Consider the following 9,767-nt stretch of genomic DNA (forward strand, 5'->3'; position numbering starts at 1 on the left):
CAAAATGTCATTTCATCTCCCTTTACTCTTCCAAATGCCATGGAGCAGTAGTGTCCCTGTACTCCTTAAGGGTGAAGAGATTGGGAAGCCCTATGGGCTAGGCTCCTTACTAGCTTCTAGCCACTCTGTAGCTGTGTAGATGTAGCCTCCCCATGCAGAACTGATGTTCCGCATCCTGTCCCCATGGCAACATGAGTTGGAGTTAGCAATGAAGAGTCAGGATACTCCATTCCATCCTACCCCAACCCCAGTCTCAAGACTGCATTTTGGGTGGTGATTAAGGTATTAAACAAGAAGACAAAATGTCCTGGTGGGAGGAAAATGACAGTACTGTGGGGTCTCAGGCCTCCTAGAGCCTCCAGTCTAACCCAGGGGAAGAATCTCTATCCACTTTCTCAGAGAAGTTTAGTAACTTGTCCAGGGTCACACAGCTAGAATGAGATAAATCCAGAATCAGAACCCAGGTCTCCTGATTTCTACTTCTTGCTACTCTTAACTAGGTTGTTCTTTTGAATCCATGAGTTTGAAATCATGTAAAGGTTTTCTAACAGATTCCCAAGAACCTCCCCCATCCTGGGGCTAGGGTCCACCAGTCTGCAGTGAAAATATAATCCTCATGTTGGTTTGTGCAAAGGCGCACCCTAGCAGGCTGTTTTCTTTCTCTTAAGGTCTTTTCATTATGTTATCACTCCCCCAATTCTACTTGCATAGGGAAGTATTCAGAACATTTCATCTATTTATGGTTATGAAATCAACAAATCTCATGTGAAGAAGGTACATGCTGGCGCCCACACATTGAGACGGTCAGAGCCAGGTGGGTGGGCTGAGCAGAGAAGGTGAGGGGCACGGAACCATGGAGAGGGTGTGAGGGGGAGAGTGTAGCTCAGGTGGGAAAAGATGCAGCTTTTCTAGGGCAGGGTCTGAAGGCAGGCCTGAGAGAAGATGTGGCACAAGCAACGCAGTGAGGAGCGTGTCAGACCAGCCATGTTCCAAGGAGGGAAGGAAAGTCAATCAACTGAAACCACTCTTTAAATGCAGTTCAGGGACCCAACACTTCCCCAAGCACTGTAGGGGAGAAAGGAGTGCAGGATGCCTGCCTTGCCCTCAGGGAGCTGGAGGTCTGGGGGAGGAGACAGACCTTCCGCACATTCAGTCATTAGTTCAGTTCAGTTTCAGGATCCTCTCCATCACCGCTCTCCAGCTGGCTAACTCCTTGTCCTCTGGTCCTCCGGTTGGGTCCAGGGCCCCTCCTCAATGCCCCCCGCGGCCCCCTGTGCTTCCTCATCAGTGCAGTTCTCATCCTACATTGTCACTGCCTGTTTGCTTGTCTGTCTCCCCCACCAGCGTCTATGCCTGGTCTCGTATTCTCAGCATCCAGCATAGGGTCCGGCCCAGAGCAGGGCCTCAGGTATGTCACTCATTCATTCATTCACGCACACACATCTGAGGGCTGAGTTTGTGCCAGCTTCTGTGCTAGGCACTGGTGATGCAGTGGTTTAGAAACACAGCCTTGGTCTTAACCTCAGGGAGCATCCAGGCTGGTGAGAAAGTGAGAACCCGATCAAGCCATTTAAGTGGAATGACTGCTGGGAGGAAGGCATACAGGGTGTTTGGGGAGAGCAAAATGAGGGATGACGGAGCCTGGGAGTCCGGGTTGGCTTCCCGGAGGAGGTGTGATTGGGCTGAGTTGCCAGGTGTCAAGTGACTGACTGACCATGTTCAGCTGTGCTGAGTAGGTGGGGTGGGGTGGGCGGAGTGCAGTATCATAACTCAGACAACACAGGACATGTAGCCACAAAAGAAGCCACCAAAGCCCGCAGCTGTGTTTACAGATGCACGGTGTGAAGGTGCAGAGGGGCAGCCACTGGTAAGGGAGGCCAATCTCCACTTCGACCAGGTTTGGCGCCTGTGGCAGGACTGAGATGAAGTGGCTCAGCCTTGAGCAGAGGGGTCCATGGGCAGAAAGCCAATAAGTTCTTTGTGGGAAGGCAGGTGGGTGGGAGGGAGCCTGAGGCTTGGAGAAGCAGGAGCAGGAGAGGGTGGAGGCCAGGAGGGAGGCTCTGGGGTGAGATGCCCACTCGGAATCCTGGCTCCTTCACATTGGGCAAGTGACTTAACCTCTTGTGCCTCAGTTTACCTGTCTGTCAAATAGGGATGTAAGGAGAATAGTAGCACCTACATCAAAGGATTGATGAGAAGGCTTCCCTGGTGGCGCAGTGATTGAGAGTCCGCCTGCCGATGCAGGGGACACGGGTTCGTGCCCCAGTCCGAGAAGATCCCACATGCCGCGGAGCGGCTGGGCCCGTGAGCCATGGCCGTTGAGCCTGCGCGTCTGGAGCCTGTGCTCCGCAACGGGAGAGGCCACAACAGTGAGAGGCCCGCGTACCGCAAAAAAAAAAAAAAAAAAAAAAAAAAGCATTGATGAGGAAATTGAGTTAAATCATTAAAGTACTTGGAACAACGCCTGGCACACAAAAGGAGTACAATCAATGTTGAATGAAGGAGTGTCAGTCATTGTTAACTTTATGAAAATATGATTTTGAACAAGGCTGTGAAGAGATAGCATGGGCTGGTTTGGGAGGTAGCACACGCTCTGTCACTGTAAGTGTGGGAACAGGGCCTGGATACCCACTGGCTTTTTGCAGCCTTGGCGCAGCTTGGTCTGAGAGCACCAGCTGGGGTGGGGCAGGCTGGGGGCTGCAGCAGTTCCAAAGAGAAGGACAGAGATGACAGCTGGCGGCCTGGGGAGGTTGAGGGATGCAGACAAAGTCATACTAGGGGCTCTGGCCTGGGTCCCCATGCGCTCCTTCCCTGGGCATCGGCTGGCGGCCGCACTGCTCAACAAGTCCGGGGATGGAGCCCCTTGCAGTGCTCAGCGACCAAGCTCCCCCTGTTATTTTCCTAGAAGCCAACCTGGCCGTGTTCTTCCCCAGCTTAAAACCCTCCTGGTTCCCATCACTCCCTGTTACCAAAGGTCCTCCGGGCCCTTTCGCTCCTTCTCCCCCCAGGTGCCTAGGCCATCATAGGCTCCAGGTTCAAGGGACTCCTTGTTATCACCTAACGCACCTCATAACATGAGAGTTTATGGATACTTACCTGTGCCTTATACGCCTAATCATGCATTAACTCATTCACAACTCACAGCAACCCAGTGACACCTGGGTTGTTATTGTAATTTCCACTGGAACCCGGGCCCAGCAGAGAGGAAGTCTGCAGGGAATGACCCATGAAGTCCCAGGGGAGACTGATGGGATGCAAGGCTGGGGTGACCATGGAAGAGCAGCAGGGCTGGGCCCGGGCCAGTGACAGAAGGGAAGCCCTAGGAGCAACCAATAGACCCCCCAAGAGCTGGGAGAATGATGACCCCCCACCCCTGGGAATGCTGGAACTGCAGGGAGTTGGTCAAACCATGGCAAGAAGGGGGGTAGCTGCAGTTATCATCTGTTGACAGAGAAGCTTCTGGAACCAGGAAAAGGTGAGCCCTAGACGAATGGAAAGGGGACACCAGGAAGATTTAGGAGAAAGGACCACCGGTTGAGGGGAAAGCTCCTGAATCACCCAGTGCAGACAAGGGTGGGCTGGAGAAGCCTTCTGTCAAGGATTCGAAGGTCTGGAAAGACTTGGAGGTGGGCTCAGTCTAGATGTCAGCAGATTATGTTCGATGCGGGGGGGAAAGAGTCCTGGACAGGAGGATCTAGAGACATGGGTTCTGGTCCTAGCTCTGCCACCAGGCTACTGGGGTGTTATGTAAGCCCCTTCCTCTCTTTGGGCCTCAGTTTCCCTATTTGCAAAATGGCAGGTGAGTGGGTTGGACCCCTTGGCTTGGAAGGGCCCTCCCATCTCCGGCACCCTGAGCATCTCTGGGCCCAGGTGCCCCCTGGCCAGTGCCTCTCAGGCTTTAGAAGTCAAACGCTGCTGCCCTGAGACCCACTTTCAGGTGGGGATGAGCCCATGTGACCAGTGCTAGGGTCTCAGTGGGCCTGAAGTCTCCCAGAGGACCAAGTCCTCAGCCCGTATTGGGCCCTGCAGACCTGGCCTTGAGGGCATGAGGGCATGGGGGCACAGGGCTGGTATGGTTTTCCTTCTTCAAACCCAACCCATCAGGGGCCATTTTCACAGGTCCGTGCTAAGAGCACCAGGGGACTCACCGCTGGGGGAATCTGATGGGTTCCAAGGTGTATAAAACAGACCCCAGGTCATCCTCGGGTGGTCTGCACAGCCTGTGGTTGAAGCGACTATTACTTCCAGTATTGTTTAGCTTCGGTCTGGTGGGAGGAAGAAAACACCCCCAGAAGTGTCCCACAGACCACCACAGAGAGAGTCCACAGCCTGGCAAGACACCCCATTCAGAGGATCCCAGACTCACAGTTGAAGTGGGGGCCCCTCAGAGATCATCCACCTGGAGTGACTGAGGCCTCATGCAGAGAATGGAGTGGCCCAAGTGACACAGCCAACACTTAGTAGAGGGGGACCCTGAACCAAGGACCTGGCTCACAGCACAATGACCATTTGAGCACCTCTCAAAGGCTGGTCTCTGAGATCAAGGTGTAGAGAGAGAGAGCCTGGGCCAGGAGGCAGGGTTCTAGGGTCTTAGTCTCAACAATGCACTGACTTGTTGTGTGACCCTGGCAAATAACGTCTCTTGGAGGGCTGCCTCAGTTTCCCCTTCTGTGCATTGAAGGCTTGGCCCTAACAATGGATGCCCCTGGGAAGACCCATTCAAGTCCAGGGCTAACTTCTCCAGAACATGAACCTCTCTCCTTTGCCAGACTTGGTGCCCACAGTTGGGCTGGATCATATCCACCTTTGGGGCCCCAGCCCTGGTCCAGAGTAGGGGCCCAGAGATGTCTGGAAACCTATGTATCGATAGCTCCTCGGGCACAGTCAAGTACTTCACAGCTGTCTTCAGTGAGTCCTGGTCAAACACCCCTGCAGCTGCTGCAGAGAGAGTACAGGCATCATCAGGATCGTGGGGGGGGGGGAGCCCAAAGAGCTGGGTCCACAGGGCCCTGGCGAGCCCTGCCAGACCCTGAAGGCCACATCTCCAACCAGAAGCCAACTGGCATCTGCAAGCAGTATGGAGAAGGTTTGGCTCCAGAAAGTTCCAGAGAGCTGGTGGGCTGCCAGAAGCTTTTGACAGAAGCAGATGTTCGTAAGCAGCAATCTGGTTTGCTGGTCATGGAGTCCATGGGATCCAGAAGCTTGCCCAAAGTGATCATCGATCCAGAAAGCCTACCTAGGTCTGGACTCTGCTGGGGAAAAAGAAGCAGCTGGTGCCACTGCTGCAAAAGTTATCCAGCCCCTCTATTGGGTACAAGGCAGGAGCTGGAGACTGGCACACTGTGCCAGCTATTCTCAATGTTAAGCACCGGGGGAATGACCTTTGGCTAGGAAGTCAGCATCCCTGAGCTCTGGCCCATGTTGTCCAGGAACGTGCCATGTGACCTTGGTCAAGTCACTACTTTTCTCTGGGCCTCAGTTTCTCTTTCAGTTTAATGAGAGGGTTGGAGAAACTGGTGAGGGTCCTTCCAGCTAAGATCCTAACCTGACCTCAGGCTGTGCCCAAGGAGAAAAAGGCTAAGGCAGGAGGCTGGATGGGGCATGGGTCACCAGAGACCCAGGGTGGCCTGGCCAGCAGAGAAGTCCTCACCTGGTGTTTTCACTCCGTGGCCTTGTCCAGAGAGGATCCCCAAACACGCTAGGCCTGGCATCTTGTTTCCTTCCAAGGCTTCTATGGAAGAAGAGTCTCCCGGTTGGAGAGAGATGGGGGGATGTGGTGGGGAGGGGGCAAGGGCAGGACCTCCTTTCTCCGAGGTTGAAATTTCCCCAAAGTGGGTGGAGGGCGCTAAGATTGGGGGGCGGGGGCGTGGCACCGGAGTCTTCCCGGGCCCAGGCCCCGCGCGGGGCTCGCGGCTCGGGGGCGGGGGCAGCTCTCGGGCTCTGGCTGAGCCGCCACTCCGCCGGTTGCCTTTAAAAGGCGCCAGCGCGCGCGCATCAGCAGAAGGGCTGAGGCTCTCTTCCAAAATAGGCAAGAACTGGGAGGCCGCGAGAGACCAGCTGCTAGCAGCGCAGACGTCACCCGGGGCCTCCCTCCCCATAGCCTGCATCAGGTCTCCATGGCAACGGCGTGCCGCGGCCGCAGATGAATGAGCTACCGCGAAGAAAGGAGGAGCGCGCTCCCTCTTTCAGGCGTCCAGGCTTAGAGGCTGCCCCAGGAAAGCGGATGCAGACCCGGCACTGGGAAGGAGGGGGTGCCCTCGTATTCAAAAGGGCTCCAAGACCCATTCATCTCTACTGACTCTGTTATGTCCTGGGAACTCGGGAGCTACTCAATTCCGGCAGGGATCCCTGATCTTTTGGTTCAAGCATCCTCAGTTCCCAGGGTTCCCCTTTACCTTCATCTGCCCTCCCACTCCGTCACCTCTCTCTGCCCCCCAAACTCTGCGGAAAATGACATCATGTGGCTTAGCGCCACCGCGTGGCGGGTAATGTCGCTGCGTCTGGCGTGCTGTGGCTGGGGTCTCGCCGTCTATGTCGCCCTCTAGCGTTTGTGAGAGGGAAGAGCATAAAGGATCTCGACGGTCCTCACATTAAGACCCTAATGAACAAAGACATCATTATAACATCAGTAGTTAACGTTTAATGAGTGCTCCCGATGTGTCGATCGCTGCTAAGGGCTTCCGCCATATCATTTCATTCTCACAGCAACCTTGCAATGCAGATGGGGATGAAGACGATGACGATGACCACAGCTACTACCATTTTACAGGTGAGGAAAACAGGCTTAGAGAAGCTGGGCTTGCCTAAGATCCTACGGCTGTACAGGGCAGAACCACCACCTGAACTCATGACTGTGCGAAAAGCGTTTGTGACCCCTTCACTTCCAAACCCATGGTCTCTTTTGATCCAGCTCATAGCCTCTTGAGATAAGCAGGACAGCACTCATTAAAATTATTCCCATTTTACCGATAACGAGACTGAGACCCAGAGAAGTGAAATGTTTTGCCCAAAGTTTGAGCAGCCATGGATGGAGCCCAGGCCTCTAGGTCCCTGATTTAGGCATTTTAGGATGAGGTGGCTGGATAACAGGGAGTCCAGCACATTCCTCTGAGACTCTACCTCTCTGACAAGAGAGACTGAGGGACTAGCTCATCACGGGCTATTCCTCCGTGGACAATGGAGCAAATGGAGTAGCCCAAGGTCAGGAGAGGGGCAGGAACTCTCCCTCACCTCCCGAGGTTTTGAGAGTTCATAGGTCCTAGATGTTCCAGTTTGTCTTATATATATATAATATAGTATAAAAATATATTATATATATAATATAATATATAATATACATATTATATATATATAATATATTATATATATATTTTCAAATTGTATTGGTATCTTCTAATGCAGTCTTCCTGCTTATGCTGGGTCCCTTGCTATTATCTACTATTGGGGTGAAAATAATGCCTCCTGGTTTCAGCTTGCTGCTTTAAAACTGACCTGTGAATTTTCCAGAGAGTAACTGTTCTCAGGTCTATGGTTTTCTTGTTTTCCTGCAGAGGTGCTGACTCCATGAAGGTCTTTGGGGGCTGTTGGTGGTTTGTTCTTACCAACTTGTATTTTGGGTTGAAGGACACACTTTATCACCTAGTTTTGGTGTAAAAATCCCCCACATGATTTGGTTATATTATCTAGTTGCTCTGTTTTCAACTGGGAATTCGTGGAGATTCAAACCCTGTACCTCAGCTGCAGCTCCTGTCTTACCCATTATTCTTTGCTAAGCCACTTGAGGATGCCAAAGGATTGAGTGTTAACCATTAAAGGGAATCCAAGGGGCTGCTGGTCACAATTTCTAAAGCTAAAGGCACTGCAACCAGCATGGTTTAGGTTTTTCAGGAATTTACAGTGAACCATCAACTACAAGGTTTGTTGTCCCCACGTGGGTAACAATTACTCCACTTATCAGATCGTGGACTTCCAAGACCTGTCAATGGCCATCTTGTCCCATTCAAGGGACGCCAACTAAGTCAACCCCTTTCCTTCATCCTGGATGGCTCTGCTGTTTTCCCATGAGCTTGTAAACAGGATTTGCTGCCAATATGGCAATTCTGAAAGGGCTGGAGAAATCCATCCAGAAGTGACCTTTATCTAGACTTTCCCAGATGTGTCCCCAAGTAGCTTCTCCTAAATGTTTTCCTACTGTTTCCTCCAGCTGCTGACTGATATTAGGGTGTCCCCTCTTTCTGACCCCAAAGTTTCTCTTACAAGGTGTGCTTACAGTTGCCCATATAGACCCTTTCTGCCTCCTGACATCAATGGCCTCTGGAACAGTTAGTGGCTCCAGAAAGTCTCTAGGGGTAGAACAGTTTGAGACCAGTTGGTAAATTCCTTATCCATTCACTATTCCACCATTAGGTTATGATCATACGTGTGTAATTTCCCACCAATTCCATATCTGTCCCTGAGTGGCTCCCAGGGATGGCCACAAGGATGTGCCTCTCAGCTGTGGTTTCCCATAGCTGTTCAGTTCTAATTTCTACCAGGCAGAGCTGTGAACTGTCTCATGAGCATTTTCAATTGGAGCCATGTCTAGTAAATTCTTATAAGCCAACCATAATCCACGTGTTGCAGGTAGGCCACTGGTTGAAGATAAAAATTTCCGGGACTTCCCTGGTGATCCAGTGGTTAAGACTCTGTGCTCCCAATACAGGGGGCCCGGGTTCAATCCCTGGTCAAGGAACTAGATCCCTCCTGCATGCCACAACGAAGATCCCGAGTGCCTCAACTAAGACCTGGTGCAGCCAAATAAGTAAATAAATAAATAATTTTTTTAAAAAAAGATTAAAAATTCCACGTTATTCCTACACTCAGTGGGGTCAATCTTTGTGCACTTTATCTGAATCTTTGTGCATCATATCTGTTCAGATTTGTTAATCCTTGAGATTCTGTATCAGTTAGTTATCGCTTTGTAACAAACAACCCCAAAGCGTGGTAGCTTAAAACATTACACATTTATTATTGCACACAAGTCTATGGATTATCTGGGCAGTTCTTCTGGTTTTGGATGTGTTCAGTTAATGCTTTGTGGTCAGCTGTGAGTTGGGTAGGCAATTCTGCTGATGTTGGTTGGGATCTCCCACACGTTTGGGGATCAGCTGAATGTAGGCTGGTCCAGTATAGTCTTGAAAGGGACAGTTGGGCTCTCTTCCATGTGGTCTCTCATCCTCTAGTACCCGAGCCTGTGCTTGTCCACACGGAGGGGACAGGGTTCCTAGTGAGAAGTGGCATACAAAGCCTTCTGAGGCCAAGGCATGACATTATGTTACTTTCTCCACGTTCTATATGGCCAAATCAGTCACAAATTCAACCCCGCATCAGAGGGTGAGGAGACCACAGAGCTCCAGGGCAAATGGTGTGGATGCAGAGAGGCCAGAAACTGGGGCCACGGATGCAGTTAACTTACCACAGCCTCCATGAGTTTCCCTATGACAGCCAGTTATGGTGACAGTGAATTATGCCTGCTCACACCTTGATTTATAAGAGGTTCATTATTCTATATTGCATTCCTAGAATTGATGTTTACCCGGTTCTGAATTTGTATTATTAGGTGGTCCAGTGGTTAGGACTTGGCACTTTCACTGCCCCGGCCCAGGTTCAATCCCTGATCAGGGAACTAAGATCCTGCAAGCTGCACAGCACAGCCAAAAAAAAAGATTGTGTTATTAGGTTTCACAAGCACCACCCATAAATAGAAAATTTGAATCCATAGAACTTTA

The sequence above is a fragment of the Delphinapterus leucas genome, chromosome 7 (genome assembly GCF_059928025.1).
Source record: "Delphinapterus leucas isolate spDelLeu-1000000601 "Yukka" chromosome 7, BTC_Dleu_Yukka2, whole genome shotgun sequence".
Taxonomy (NCBI): domain Eukaryota; kingdom Metazoa; phylum Chordata; class Mammalia; order Artiodactyla; family Monodontidae; genus Delphinapterus; species Delphinapterus leucas.